General features: G+C 41.5%; 1 protein-coding gene across 3 annotated transcripts in view; it reads right to left on the bottom strand.

The window, feature by feature from the left end:
- The window catches only part of SYT1 (synaptotagmin 1), a 642,856-nt gene that overhangs the window by 477,662 nt on the left and 148,913 nt on the right, over window positions 1-16,281 (bottom strand). For all 3 annotated transcript variants that reach the window (XM_083182614.1, XM_083182615.1, XM_083182619.1), the window contains one exon: window positions 15,094-15,164. The gene's annotated coding sequence lies outside the window, so the exon portion shown is untranslated. The remainder of the gene's footprint in view (window positions 1-15,093; window positions 15,165-16,281) is intronic.

Below are 16,281 nucleotides of genomic sequence, written 5' to 3'. Positions count from 1 at the left end.
ATCTGACATGTCTCACTTAAGTGGGTATAACTTTTTTTTGCTTTTACTTATCCCAGTGATTTTGAGATTGTTTTCTCGTGACACATTGTACTTCAAATTAGTGGTAAATTTGGGTCGATACAGTCTGTGTTTTTTTGTGAAAAATACCAAAATATCGTGAAAAAATGGAAAATTTAGCGATTTGAAAAATGTTAAATTTTCTGCTTGTGAGACAAATAATCTTACCACTCAAAATAGTGAATAACTAACATAGGCCATATGTCTACTTTATGTTGACATCATTATTTCAACTTCCTTTTAATTTTTTGGGACACTAGGAGGCTTACAATATGAATAGCAAATTCTCAAATTTTCAAGAAAATTTCAAACACTGATTTTTTTAGGGACCAGTTCAGTTCTGATGTGACTTTGAGGGACTTGTATGTGAGACACCCCCATAAATGATGCCATTTCAAAAACTGCACCCCTCACAGTATTCAAAACAGCATTTTGGAAGTTTGTTAACCCTTTAGGTGTTTCACAGGAATTAAAACAAAGTGCAGGTGAAATTTCAAAATTTCTTTTTTTTTGCAGATTTGCAATTTTAATACATTTTTATAAGGAACACAGTACATTTTACTAGAGAAATGTGACTAAAAATTGATTCCCCCAATTCTTTTGTTTTCATAAATATCCTATATGTGGCCCTAGTGTGCACGGTGACCAAACCACAGGCTTCATAATAGAAGGAGCACCTACTTGATTTTGGAGCCTCCTTTTTATGAGATTATTTTTTAGGCACCATGTAGGTTTCAAGGCACCATAAGATGCTAAAAGTTAGGAACCCCCCCACAAGTGACCCCATTTTGCAAACTACACCCCTCAGGGAATTCATCTAGGGGTATAGTGTACATTTCAAACCCCCAGGGGTTTCACCAATTGTGGTACAACTGGGCAGTGAAAATGAAAAATTATTTTTTTTACACAAAAATGCAGTTCTGGCTCCAAATTTGTCATTTTCAGAAGGTATGAAGGAGACAAAGCACCCCAAAATCTGTGCCCCAATTTCTCCCGAGTACGGCAATGCCTCACATGTGACCAAAAAATACCAGTTGGGTGCATGGCAGGACTCAGAAGGGAAGGAGTGATTTTTGGATTTTGCAGCTCAGATTCTGGTGGAATTTTGGTGGGTGCTATGTCGCATTAGCAAGACCCCCCAAGCACCAATACAGTGGAACCCCCCCACAAGTCACCCCATTTTGAAAACTACACCCCTCAGGGAATTCATCTAGGGGTATAGTGTACATTTCAAACCCCCAGGGGTTTCACCAATTTTGATACAATGGGCAGTGAAAATGAAAAATTACATTTTTTTACACAAAAATGCAGTTCTGGCTCAAAATTTTTCATTTTCAGAAGGTATGAAGGAGAAAAAGCACCCCAAAATCTGTGCCCCAATTTCTCCCGAGTACGGCAATGCCTCACATGTGACCAAAAAATACCAGTTGGGTGCATGGCAGGACTCAGAAGGGAAGGAGTGATTTTTGGATTTTGCAGCACAGATTCTGGTGGAATGAATGGTGGGTGCTATGTTGCACCAATACAGTGGAACCCCCCCACAAGTCACCCCATTTTGCAAAGTACACCCCTCAGGGAATTCATCTAGGGGTATAGTGTACATTTCAAACCCCCAGGGGTTTCACCAATTTTGATACAAGTGGGCAGTGAAAATGAAAAATTACATTTTTTTACACAAAAATGCAGTTCTGGCTCAAAATTTTTCATTTTCAGAAGGTATGAAGGAGAAAAAGCACCCCAAAATATGTGCCCCAATTTCTCCCGAGTACGGCAATGCCTCACATGTGACCAAAAAATACCAGTTGGGTGCATGGCAGGACTCAGAACGGAAGGAGTGATTTTTGGATTTTGCGGCTCAGATTCTGGTGGAATTTTGGTGGGTGCTATGTCGCATTAGCAAGACCCCCCAAGCACCAATACAGTGGAACCCCCCCACAAGTCACCCCATTTTGAAAACTACACCCCTCAGGGAATTCATCTAGGGGTATAGTGTACATTTCAAACCCCCAGGGGTTTCACCAATTTTGATACAAGTGGGCAGTGAACATGAAAAATTACATTTTTTACACAAAAATGCAGTTCTGGCTCAAAATTTTTCATTTTCAGAAGGTATGAAGGAGAAAAAGCACCCCAAAATCTGTGCCCCAATTTCTCCCGAGTACGGCAATGCCTCACATGTGACCAAAAAATACCAGTTGGGTGCATGGCAGGACTCAAAAGGGAAGGAGTGATTTTTGGATTTTGCAGCTCAGATTCTGGTGGAATTTTGGTGGGTGCTATGTCGCATTAGCAAGACCCCCCAAGCACCAATACAGTGGAACCCCCCCACAAGTCACCCCATTTTGAAAACTACACCCCTCAGGGAATTCATCTAGGGGTATAGTGTACATTTCAAACCCCCAGGGGTTTCACCAATTTTGATACAAGTGGGCAGTGAAAATGAAAAATTACATTTTTTTACACAAAAATGCAGTTCTGGCTCAAAATTTTTCATTTTCAGAAGGTATGAAGGAGAAAAAGCACCCCAAAATATGTGCCCCAATTTCTCCCGAGTACGGCAATGCCTCACATGTGACCAAAAAATACCAGTTGGGTGCATGGCAGGACTCAGAACGGAAGGAGTGATTTTTGGATTTTGCGGCTCAGATTCTGGTGGAATTTTGGTGGGTGCTATGTCGCATTAGCAAGACCCCCCAAGCACCAATACAGTGGAACCCCCCACAAGTCACCCCATTTTGAAAACTACACCCCTCAGGGAATTTATCTAGGGGTATAGTGTACATTTCAAACCCCCAGGGGTTTCACCAATTTTGATACAAGTGGGCAGTGAACATGAAAAATTACATTTTTTTACACAAAAATGCAGTTCTGGCTCAAAATTTTTCATTTTCAGAAGGTATGAAGGAGAAAAAGCACCCCAAAATATGTGCCCCAATTTCTCCCGAGTACGGCAATGCCTCACATGTGACCAAAAAATACCAGTTGGGTGCATGGCAGGACTCAAAAGGGAAGGAGTGATTTTTGGATTTTGCAGCTCAGATTCTGGTGGAATTTTGGTGGGTGCTATGTCGCATTAGCAAGACCCCCCAAGCACCAATACAGTGGAACCCCCCCACAAGTGACCCCATTTTGCAAACTACACCCCTCAGGGAATTCATCTAGGGGTATAGTGTACATTTCAAACCCCCAGGGGTTTCACCAATTTTGATACAAGTGGGCAGTGAAAATGAAAAATTACATTTTTTTACACAAAAATGCAGTTCTGGCTCAAAATTTTTCATTTTCAGAAGGTATGAAGGAGAAAAAGCACCCCAAAATCTGTGCCCCAATTTCTCCCAAGTACGGCAATGCCTCACATGTGACCAAAAAATACCAGTTGGGTGCATGGCAGGACTCAGAAGGGAAGGAGTGATTTTTGGATTTTGCAGCACATATTCTGGTGGAATGAATGGTGGGTGCTATGTTGCACCAATACAGTGGAACCCCCCCACAAGTCACCCCATTTTGCAAACTACACCCCTCAGGGAATTCATCTAGGGGTATAGTGTACATTTAAAACCCCCAGGGGTTTCACCAATTTTGATACAAGTGGGCAGTGAAAATGAAAAATTACATTTTTTTACACAAAAATGCAGTTCTGGCTCAAAATTTTTCATTTTCAGAAGGAATGAAGGAGACAAAGCACCCCAAAATCTGTGCCCCAATTTCTCCCGAGTACGGCAATGCCTCATGTGTGACCAAAAAGTGGCAGGACTCAGAAGGGAAGGAGTGATATTTGGATTTTGCAGCACAAATTCTGGTGGAATGATGGTGGGTGCTATGTCGCATTAGCAAGACCCCCAAAGCACCAATACAGTGGAACCCCCCCACAAGTGACCCCATTTTGCAAACTACACCCCTCAGGGAATTCATCTAGGGGTATAGTGTACATTTCAAACCCCCAGGGGTTTCACCAATTTTGATACAAGTGGGCAGTGAACATGAAAAATTACATTTTTTTACACAAAAATGCAGTTCTGGCTCAAAATTTTTCATTTTCACAAGGAATGAAGGAGACAAAGCACCCCAAAATATGTGCCCCAATTTCTCCCGAGTACGGCAATGCCTCACATGTGACCAAAAAATACCAGTTGGGTGCATGGCAGGACTCAGAAGGGAAGGAGTGATTTTTGGATTTTGCGGCTCAGATTCTGGTGGAATGAATGGTGGGTGCTATGTGGCATTAGCAAGACCCCCGAAGCACGGTGAAATTATGAACCTAATATTCCATAGATGTGTGGTATATTTTAAAACACTCCTTTATACATAGGCCGGGTTTGTCGGGGCAAGTGTCACACTGGAAAATAGTTTGCTTTCTTATTCCCTTTTTATAGCAAACTTTGCACCTTTTTTGTGTCCTGCCCTTTTTTCCAGTGGAGGGGATTTCATCAGGAAAATGCTGCCCTGGTACAATACGGGGGCCAGTACTAGAAGTACTGGGGCCCTCTGCCTGCTGGTTCCCAAATATTAGGCCCTTTATGACTTCCTCTTGAAAGTGCATAAATGTCCCCCTCTGGCCGGTAGAACGGAATAGCACGTAAGCGTTATACAGTGCCATCTGGATGATATACACGGCCACCTTCTTGTACCAGATTTTTGTTTTCCGCAGGGCACTGTACGGCTTCAGTACCTGATCTGAAAGATCCACTCCGCCCATGTACCTATTGTAATCCAGGATACAATTAGGTTTGGAGGTGTGGGTACTGGTACCTCGTACAGGGACGGAGGTGGTACTGTCTCCGTGAATTGTTGTCAGTATAAGGACATCCCTCTTGTCCTTATATTTGACCAACAACATATTTTCGGTGCATATTCCCCTGCTTTCACCCCTTCTCATTACTTGGGCAATGTGCGTTTTTGGGAGGCCTCTTTGGTTCTTGCGCACAGTACCGCAAGCTGCTGTACCTCTTGAACCAAGGGCCTTAAACAGGGGGATGCTGGTGTAAAAGTTATCCACATAGAGGTGATAACCTTTATCCAGGAAGGGGTGCACTAAATCCCAGACAATTTTCCCACTAACACCTATGAGGGAGGGGGGGCATTCTGGCGGTTCAATTCTTGAATCCTTCCCTTCATAAACCCTAAACCTGTGGGTGTACCCTGAGGTGCTTTCACACAGTTTGTACATTTTTATGCCATACCTTGCCCTCTTACTGGGAAGGTACTGGCGGAATTTAACCCTTCCTTTAAAATGTATAAGGGACTCGTCGATACAAATAAATTTTTCAGGGATGTACACCTCTTCAAATTTGGCACTGAAATGATCAATGACCGGCCTGACTTTGAATAGCCGGTCAAAGGTGGGATCATCTCTGGGTGGGCACTGTGCATTATCGGTGTAATGTATAAATTTAAGAATTGTCTCAAATCGAGTCCGGGGCATGGCCATACGGTAAAATGGAGTACTGTACAGAACATCTGTACTCCAATATTGCCTAATTTCTGGCTTTTTTACTATGCCCATATGAAACACCAGACCCCAAAACGTCATCATCTCTACTGCATCTACAGGGGTCCACCTAGCAAATGATGACGTGGGGTTTTGAGCAATAAACTGCTGGGCATATAAATAAGTTTGGTCCACCATTAAATTTATAAAATCATCAGAGAAAAATAATTTGAAAAAGTCAATTTCTCTGAGACCTGTGGAATCAAATTGGATTCCTGGCATGGCCAAAAACTCAGGAACCTGGGGCTCAAAATTGTCTGGTGGTGGGGTCCATACGAGATCAATTATTGGGGGGGGGGTCTCAGCTGCTCTACGGGGGCGTCTTTGAGGGGGTCCCTCATCACCAGAGGAGGAAGAGGAGCTTAAGGCGAATCCTTCAAATTCCCCGCTTGCATCACTGGCTGTGTCAGAGTCAGAAGCAAGCAGGGCATATGCCTCCTCCGCTGAATACATTCTCCTGGATGACTGGGAGGACATTTGGGAGGACATTTGGGAGGACATTTGGGATGCCATTTTTATTTTTGTGTTACTGGTAGTGAAATGTTTCAACACGTGTATAGTGTAGGGGGGGGTACAAACTTTATTTCAATCCGGGGGGTATGTAGTGTGTAGTGTGTATGTGGTGCAGAAAAAAAAAAATACTTTATACCAATAAAAAAAAAAAAATGAAGGGGTTAAAAATAAAAAATTTAAGGGGTTAAAAAAAAAAAAAGGTCCTGCGCCAAAAATTGAGCACAGATGTTGGTCAGTAACGTCTGTCACTGAACAGCGCTCAAAGGCAACAGGAATTTGATCAAAAAAAAAAAAATATAGATCAACCCTGTACCGAAAAAGATGATCAGTGATGTACGTCACTGATCAGCGCACAGCGGCCACAGGACACCCACAAAATCACAGTGTGTGTAAAAAAAAAATTAAAAAAAGACCCCACAGCACACACACAAAAAAAAAAAAGGTGATCAGTGATGCGACACTGATTACCAGTGAGGTGCAGCAGGTGCACAACCTTTGGTGCAACTGACAGGTATATATAAAAAAAAAAAAACCTCTGTACCCCCAAAAAAGTTGCTGATCACCTCAGATATAGTGATCAGCACAAAAGGCGGGGGCAGCAGACAAAAAATTTAGCACTCTCTATCACTCTCTGTCACTATCTCTCTCTATCTCTCTATCTCTCACTATCTATCACTCTATGACACTGCAGCAGCAGCACTGACAGGTATATCTATATATAAAAAAAAACCTGCGCCCCCAAAAAGTTGCTGATCAGTTAATTTATACTGATCAGCACAAAAGGAGGGGGCAGCAGTCAGTTATATCAAAAATATATAGCACAATCTGTCACTATCTCTCTCTATCTCTCTCTCTCTATCTCTCTATAACTATCACACTGCAGCAGCACAAAATATAGCACTCTGTCACTAGGCCTCTCTATCTATCTCTCTCTCTCTATCTCTCTCTATCTATAACTATATCACACTGCAGCAGCACAAAATATAGCACTCTCTGACACTATCTCTCTCTATCTCTCTCTATCTCTCTATAACTATCACACTGCAGCAGCACAAAATATAGCACTCTGTCACTAGGCCTCTCTATCTATCTCTCTCTCTCTATCTCTCTCTATCTCTCTATCTATCTCTCTATCTAGCTAGTACACTGCAGCAGCACAATTTCACAGGAAGGCACAAGTAGCAACAGGATCCAGGAAGCAGTGATGAAGCAGCGATCAGCACTCTCTGACACTATCTCTCTCTCTATCTCTCTCTATCTCTCTCTATCTCTCTCTATCTCTCTCTATCTCTCTATCTCTCTATCTCTCTATCTATCTCTCTATCTCTCTATCTATCTAGCTAGTACACTGCAGCAGCACAATTTCACAGGAAGGCACAAGTAGTAACAGGATCCAGGAAGCAGTGATGAAGCAGCGATCAGGTAAGTATGGAGCAAGCTATGGAGCAAGGTTCTGGTCAGTATGGCGGCAGGGAGGTACGGTGACCGCACTGCACGCTATTCCAGACCGGAATGGCGTCTGCAGTGCAGTCACCGTTAGTTTAAATCCCCCTCCTTGGCTGTGATTGGTCCGTCGGTCCGACGAACCAATCACGGCCTTTGGGGGCGGGCGGGGTGCGGTGGGGTGACACCAGTGTCACCCTCACACCCCGCGGTGATTGGTGCTGTACTTTACAGCACCAATCACCTCTGATCCCGTGTCACCGGCGAACGTTATTCGCCGGTGACGCAGGAAAACGCTGTAATTGGCTGTTCACACTGAACAGCCAATCACAGCGATCGCCGACGGGGGGGCGGCATCGCAGCCCCCCCTGGGCATGCACGGACATGTCTGCTGTCAGGGACAGCAGACATGTTGAAACTGTCACCGCGTCTATAGACGCGGTGACAGTTAAATGCCATGACGTACATTTACGCCATGTGTCGGGAAGTACTTCCCGACCATGACGTAAATGTACGTCAAATGTCGGGAAGGGGTTAAAATGACTTATATCCAAATGTAGATGAGCCCCAAAGCAGTTAGCAAGAGCTACTGTACTTGGTGAAGAAAAATCACTGATACATGTCAGGGATTGTTCATCTATTGTGTTTACCTGGGGTTCTATATACATGGCCACAAGACATGAATGTAGCCATAGGGATCTAGGGGCAAACGCAGGATTTTCAGAAGGGGGTTTCCAGAGAGGGGCGGAGCAAAGCACGGAGATGGACACTTAGGTGACCCAGTATATGCCAGGTCAGTTAAAGTATTATAGATAGACCAAATGTATATAAATAATAATATATAAATAATAATAATTATATATATATATACACACACACACACACACACACACACACACACACACACACACATAACAGCAGTGTAGACCCCTGGGCATAGCAATGTATTGGGGCCCCTACCGATCCTCCAGTGGTAGGGGTGGGGGGGGGGTGCTATGAGAGGAAGCTTTGATATCCCACGGGTGGTAGGGGGTATTATATCAACCGCTCAGCATGTAGGGCCTGGATCAGTAATTTCAACTAATTACCCCTTTACTACACAGATGGTGGGAGGTGAGGTGGGAGAAGGGGGCATTGGGCTGAATTAAGGGGTCCTGATACATAACTTCCAGGATGGTAGAGGATGTTTAATGCACGAGGGGTGTATAGTGGAGTGGGCTTATTATGCATAATTTTCTGGTGGGAGGACAGCTTGCTTGACTGCAGATATCTCCAGTTCCCGGAATTAGATTTCTTAGCTTTTAATGGAATTAAAAACTAGAGAATCCCACCTACTAAATGGTACTGGGGACTAGCAAGCTACTATTGTCCCTCAAAGGGGGAGAGTCCATGCTTTTGGAATATACCCTCAGAAAAACTCTAAGTCAAATAGAACCTGAAATATCTGACTGGGAAGAGCAATTAACAGGCTTGGATGGGGACCACTGCTTTGAAGTCAGATATCTCCGGTTCCCCTGGGCTGATTTTTAAAATTCTTATACCCATGGAAAAAAGGGGCCCTCAGCTTTCAGTCTAGGTCCCTTAGATTCCTGGGGGGGGGTTCTGGGTACTCAGAACCCCCCTGCGTGCGCCACTTGTTGTGTTTTATCCCCAATGCTGGGAAATAGCGCTGATGATTCAATGTAAATGTATCTCTGTACAGTATCATTATTTTTTTGGGCTAGGTGACATGAGGGAGATTGCTAGACTAATGAGGGAGAGAGGGAGATTGCAGTTATTTCAGGGAGTCTCCTGCAGAATGCAGGAGGGTAGGCAACTATGGGGTAGGCCTAATATGAGGTCAGGAGCACCCCATTGTTAATCTGGCTATGTATAGGTGCACAAATACCACTGTAATTAAAATATTGAAGTGTACAATTCAGTTGTGATATTACAGCAACAAAGAGACTTCAAACAAAGACTGTCCTGATGAGTTTTAGTATGGTTAAGAGACATAATATGATATATAAATGCTATAGCTGGACTTACCGTATAGCGCAATTTAGCACAAAAGTATATATTTGTTAATGTGTCTGCAATATGTACATAAGTTACTGAGATACAGTGACATCTTAACTTTTGTTCAATTTTCATCTACAAAACTACTTCTCTCTCTCTCATTTAAGAACTCCAGTGCTCTACACGCCAATTAATATTTTTGGTGCCTGGGGCCCGGGATGCTTTTTCCATGGTCACAACAGCCAGCACTTAATCAGCTTGTCCAGCTTTAGCTGGCTCTGTATGCTCACATTCATTTTGCTTGCTGAGTCATCTGGCAGGAGTCTTATATGGACAGACTTATTAGGCCAGAACTCATCAATCATGCAATGAAGCACATTGCATAGAGCGGGCAATTTATGTTAAATGTGGTCCTCTGCACTTCTTATACAATGTCACTATCTTGCTTTTAATGGATGCAGTGAATAAATGTGATATTTATTACCTTTTTTGCTCAACATATAAAATTATATTATGAATGTCATAAACTTTATATATGCTCCTCTGCTAACTGATCATGTCCTTGCTCTAGAGTTACATACAAACTACATTGCAGCCTCTTCACACAAACTACAGAACAAAGGGAAACTACTTCAAAGTCATTGCGATCTTTCTACAAGAGCAAAGTGAGCTCTCTGTTGGTTGATTTACAAACATTTTCTCTATATCTGCCAAAATACTTTTAAAGTGATGACAAAAATTAACTCTACTGGAATGTTAAAAAGGCTGGCCCAAGATGCATGCTCCTTTTATAAATAATGTTTATATTAAGGGTATTGTGCATCGTTAATGACGGTTGGAGGGGTGAAATATGTTAGATTAAACAAGACCTGGGGCCAAATGTAATAGGGTGAGAATTTCAGAAAGTGAGAGATTTTGGGAGAGTTTTCTCCTTTTTTTTAAAGCAGCAATTACATGGCAAAAATAGGTTGATTTTGCCATGTAATTGATTGCTGCTGAAATTGAAATTTTTTTTCCTTAAAAACCAAGTAATAATACTATTAACCCTTTCAAGTCCAATATCTAGTCAGGCTCAACAGCCCTAGCGCTAGTAGAAGATCCAATGGTGAGCCACTTTAAAATATGAACATTAACATTGTTCAACATTCAATGTAGACCATTTCTAATTAATATTAAATAAAATTACAATTCATTTAAACATTTAAATTAGACTGCACAAAAAAATGTGGACTGCAAAAGGTTAAAAACCAATATAAATCAAAGCTTGAATTAAAAAAATATATTTAAATAAATGATATTTTTAACTCATTCAAACATATTCAATTTTAACTAATTCAGAGAAATAATACATTGCTTACCAAGGTTGTAATCCTAAATGACATCACTTTAAAGCAGTTCAGAAGCTAAACCTAGTGACTCTTTCCCAGTCCAACTGGGGGTGATTGCATGTAGATATGGTTAAACTATTCTTAGTTCATATGAAAGTTTTTCAGCTTAGTATTATTTCTTCTACTAGTATTTAGTAATATTTCTTCTAATATTTAGCATTATTGCAATTCTGACAAACAGATAAGTAAATATACAGTTAAATATACATTAATATTCCTAATAGTCATTAGGTTTTATGGAATACTCAAATGAAACATGAGAAATATTTTGGTGCTGGGGGAATGAATTTTCTAATGGCAATTCATTGTCTTGAAAGAAAATAATAATGCATTTGTGATGGGCAAATGTTATAGCTATCAAACCATCTAGTGGTATTAATCATTAAATATGCTACAATTGTAATGATATATAAAAAGTTTTTTAATATTAATGTAATTCTTGAAAAGATGATTTATGTTTGTATTGGACAACTTAAAAACAAATACTGCTTGGGAGATTGTAATACCCTATTAAACACTTGACTGAGACTAAGTATAGGGTGTTGAAACTTAGTAGGATGTATTTACTTAAGAAACAAAATAAAAAAAAGCTGTGGTATAGTTCCATGGGTAGCCCGTTACAATGTGTCCTCTGTGATATTGGTAATATTGTTAGAATTAATTGGACAATTGTAGTTTCTGAAGATTCTTACAATTTTCCAATAGCCCCGTGATGCCCTGCTTCTCTAGAGGTAAGAAAACTACATGACTACTTAGTGAAGTCTGATATTACCTGTTCATCAAAGCAAACCTTTTCATAACCTAGTACCAAGGCCGCTCTCTCTACCTGCCCTATCCTTGTCCTGGCCATCCCTGCCATGTTCACTTCTTGCTTTCAGGTTTCCTTGCCTGCTCCTCATGTCACCTGTCTATCTCCCCCTCCCTCTAGACTGAGCAGGGCTTTCTTCCCTCCTGTTCTCACAGCCCTTTTCTCTCACACTTCAATTAAAGCACTCTTACTCAGCTACCATCTATCCCTGCATCTTTCTCATATGTTTATTCATCTTTACCAATGACAACCTGCCCCTGCATAGTTCTGCTTCTCTACATCTCATCTGTATTGTACATTAAGAATTGTGCTGCTAATTGTTGACTGTGATCTGTTTTGGTTTTCAACTACTGTTATGTTTAGTTTGTTGTAACCTATATTTTTCTAATGTGTGCCAAATATACAGCACTTCGAACCACTTGTGGCGCATTATAAAAAGAATGTAATAATAAGGCTGAAATTTATTCAGAAATTGGATTGTGTTAGACACACCTGTATGATATACCCCTTCGATGATCCCATTGGAGGAATTCTATCACCCTTGATCAATAGTTTCATTGATAGTAGTTACATTATATATCCGATTCTTTGTTCTTGTGGTCTATCTCATGTTGGGAAAACCCAGCAAAAATGTAAATAAAGAATGTCAGGTCACAGATCTTGCATTTCATGGAGGCAAAACATAATCTCGCTATCATTCGCTACCGCATGATAGATTATGTTCCGCGACTCATAAGAGGGGGAGACAGTTATCTCTTGCTACTCAAATGCAAAGCCAGATGGATACATAGATTGGGGGTGATTTCCCCCAATTGGCTGAGTTTATCTCTTATACTCTCCTATTTTTAATTCAGTACTGTAGTTTATATCTATTTTGATATTAGGCTTTATGTCCTTAGGCTTAATGATATGCCATTAGTACACATGAAAAATCACAGGATGATCTATGTAAAATCGGTACTTATGTATTATCTGGGCTCCCATGTTAAATGCACCCAATTTTTTCATAACCCTACTATCCAACTACGCATGGAGTTGATTTTATATAGTGTGGCGAGCGCAGCGAGCCACCGTGTCCGAAGCATGGCGAGCGCAGCGTGCCCCGCGAGGGGACGCGGTCTCATAAGAAAAACGGGAGCCCAGCTATTACATAAGTACCGTAAAATCTTTGGGCTTGTATATCGGTTTTTCTGTACAGAAATTGTATTGCTTCTCAGTAACCATGGTGATGGGTGCTTTGTGTCAGTTATACGATGATGAGTGTGATGATGTCATCAGCCTTGGACCCCGGGCAGACATGTGATTCTGTTTCCAGAGTGGTTGGACACAGGGTGATTTATGGCATGTAAGCTAAGACAACAATGGAGGGATGGTGCCCACTGAAACAGACTCTTAAATATTAAGCAAATTTAGGTACTTGTGTAGTTTCATGGCAACAGTTACGTCGTCAGCATAGCGTCCCTGTCAGAATCAGCGTAGTGTTCCCGCGGCCAGTGTAGTTAGCGTAGTCAGTCATAAGTAGCGTAGTGTTCCCGCAAGCGTCCCTGTCAGAATCAGCGTAGTGTTCCCACGGCTGCTTAGCGTAGTGGCCTGTACTTTGTTCTTCTTTATTATTAACTAAAATCCAGTTACCAGTTAACAAATGTCATTATTACTGTCTCAGATGTATGATATGGCAGGTGTGAATGTGTTCCTGAAACACCCCCACTATCCACGCCAGCCCGAAGTGTGGCGAGCGGACGCGTTACGCATCCTCCTGACCTTTTCATACCCCACCCAATATCCACGTCAGCGCGGAGTTGAGTTTATAAAGTGTGGCGAGCGCAGCGTCACCAAGCCCGAAGCGCGGCGAGCGCAGCAATCCCTGAGAGGGGACGCGGATTACATGTAAAGTAATCCTTGTCCCTTTGCGGGGCTCACTGCACTCGTCATGCTTCGGGCTCGGTGGCTCGCTCTGCTCACCACATTTTATAAAATTAACTCCACGCTGACATGGATAGTGGGGGTATGAAAAGGTCATGAGGACTGGCGTGGATAGTGGGGGTTTGAAAAGGAGGCATTTGCCAGTATGTAACATGGAGCACTGGCAAATGTGTCCTTTATTGTGCATGAGACACATTTGCGCACTGCACCCCCCCCCCTTTGTGCAGGAGACGCACACGCTACCGAACCCCTAACCCTGTAGCCAGGGTTGCCGTACCCTGCCACAATACTAACTGAGACGCACAAGAACTGATACGCACAGGTGGAGCACCTCTCCGCCGATGCCCGCATGATCCCCTCTCCCCTCTGGCGGTTACCGGTGCTGTGTGAGAGGCGCTCACTACGCTTGCCAGGGACGACAGGGACAGAGCTGCAGCTCCCGGGGACAGTATAGTGACTGCACTAACTATGCATGGTTGCCGTGGAGACAGTACGCTTACTGCGCTAGGCAGCCATTGGGCTACGCTGACAATGTAGCTTAGGCTGCTGCTGTGAAACTACACAAGTAAGGCAGCCGTTAGGCTACGCTGTTCTAAGCTGACAACGTAGATTCAAACGTAGCTCAGGCTGCCGCTGTGAAACTACACAAGTACCGGAATGTATTTTCATAAAAAAATTCATAAAATTCGGTAAAATTTCACTTTGTGATAGATGTTTTGTTAAAGTTCTTCAACATTCTCACAGTAGCAAGTATCTCAATGCGTTTCATCAACCGAATTTTATGAACATTTTATGAAAATACATTTCTTCAAGGACTTTGGGACTGTTCACTGTTGATGACCCTATAAGGGCTTAATATTTAAGGGTCTGTTTCAGTGGGCACCATCCCTCCATTGTTGTCTGTCCTTACAGTCTTGTATTTTTGGTGCATATATCATCATATATTTTTGCACATGTGCTAAATATATTCATCTGCTTGGCATGAGGCTCTATAAAGATGAATTTCCTCACTCTCACTCTTGGAGTGACAGAAAGGGATTAGGTGACACATTAAAAACAGAGAAACAAAAATGTGCCTAATGGGATCCATACACCTGTAATGGATTGACCCAATTGGCCATTCTGCCAACAAGGGGGTTGTGAAATTGGGGAAATCCAACATGTTGATTTACTGAATTTCCCAGATTTTGCAGTGGATCACCAATCATTGATGTTCAATGATCAGAGGTTTTGATTGTCAATCGGTGGACCAGATCTGCTTCAGGGAATCGGGGTATCACAGAACTACTGTATGACCACCATCTTGTAAAGTGTAATTAAATCCACACTCGAGTGAAAATTCACAACTCTGTGTCAATAAACAGCACTTGTATCATGTAACAAGATCAACTTATCTTAATACCACCCATACAAAAAATACATTGCAATAGCATTTATCCGCATACTTTCTAAAATGAATAAGTGTGAATACTTACAGAAATTGTTTGTATGGGCTATTCTTCTTTGTTTTGAATTCAGAGCGTGAGTCTGCACTTTTTCCTCAGTCCTAAAAAAAAACATTTATATTTTATTAATATAATTTTCTGCTGTAATTTAGCATCATTCAAATTGTTTTCACTACTGAAGTTAGCTTCAAACATCTTCACTAACAAATGATCTTGAAATGTATTTGTACTGTCCCTTGTCAATACACCACATAAATGTCAACATTATAAAGATTACACAGAGATCTCTAATGAATTTTAAGCTTCCGTTTTGAGACTTTGTGTTTAGAGAGGCAATCTCTGTGATGAATAAATTCAGCAAGAGATCAAGGACAACAGGACCTTACTTTGAAAGAAACGATTACGTGCCGACTGTCACAGACTACTTGTTACCTTGGCTGGCGACACTGATTAGTGTCTAATACAATATGTTAAAAATTGATAATAGATTCTCATTTTCATCTTTGACGTGTTTGGAGAGTAGCCTAGTCGTAAATTACATGGCTGAGAAAAGCATCAAACAGTGCCTGAGAGAGTAATGAAGAAAATCATGGATGGCACATTTTGGAACAGATCAAAAAGCTGCAATAAGGTTTCCCATTAGAGTATAGAGAACAAATTGGTTCTAAAGTGTGAATGAGCCTAATCCTACCATCTTGCGATACAGAAACAAAGCTATTTGCAGGCAGCTTTACGGAACATTACTAGCACAACTACTTACTGATTGCTTACACATCCTGCTCTATCTAACAGGAATCTAAAAGGATTAAAAAAAAAAGCTCTAATAAAAAAAAGGATATTGCCACATTTTCGGTGCTTGCTTGTCATTTAGCTTCTTTGCTGCTTGTGTTATTTTAACCTAAGCTCTAATAAAGACTTTTGTGTTACACAGAATTGTATCCTTTTCCCAACATGATACCATAACTATTACCAGTAATTGATTGATGCGCTAGACTTTTAGAAGATTGGAGATTAATTCCATATGACCTGGTTTAATTGATGGCGGATTGTACTCTTGTTTACCTCATAGTGCTAGGTTATGTGAATCTTACATATTCATTGACATATTTTTTTTAACTACCAGTGTTAAAGCATATTAAGCATGATACAAGTACTTTCCAATATTCCATGGTTTAGGGCAGGCATGTCCAAACTATGGCCCTCCAGCTGTTGTGAAAC

This window comes from Crinia signifera, chromosome 4, assembly GCF_055691185.1.
Source record: "Crinia signifera chromosome 4, ASM5569118v1, whole genome shotgun sequence".
Taxonomy (NCBI): domain Eukaryota; kingdom Metazoa; phylum Chordata; class Amphibia; order Anura; family Myobatrachidae; genus Crinia; species Crinia signifera.
Note: the sequence above shows the minus strand (reverse complement) of the source record. Positions and strands in the feature narration are given on the sequence as shown.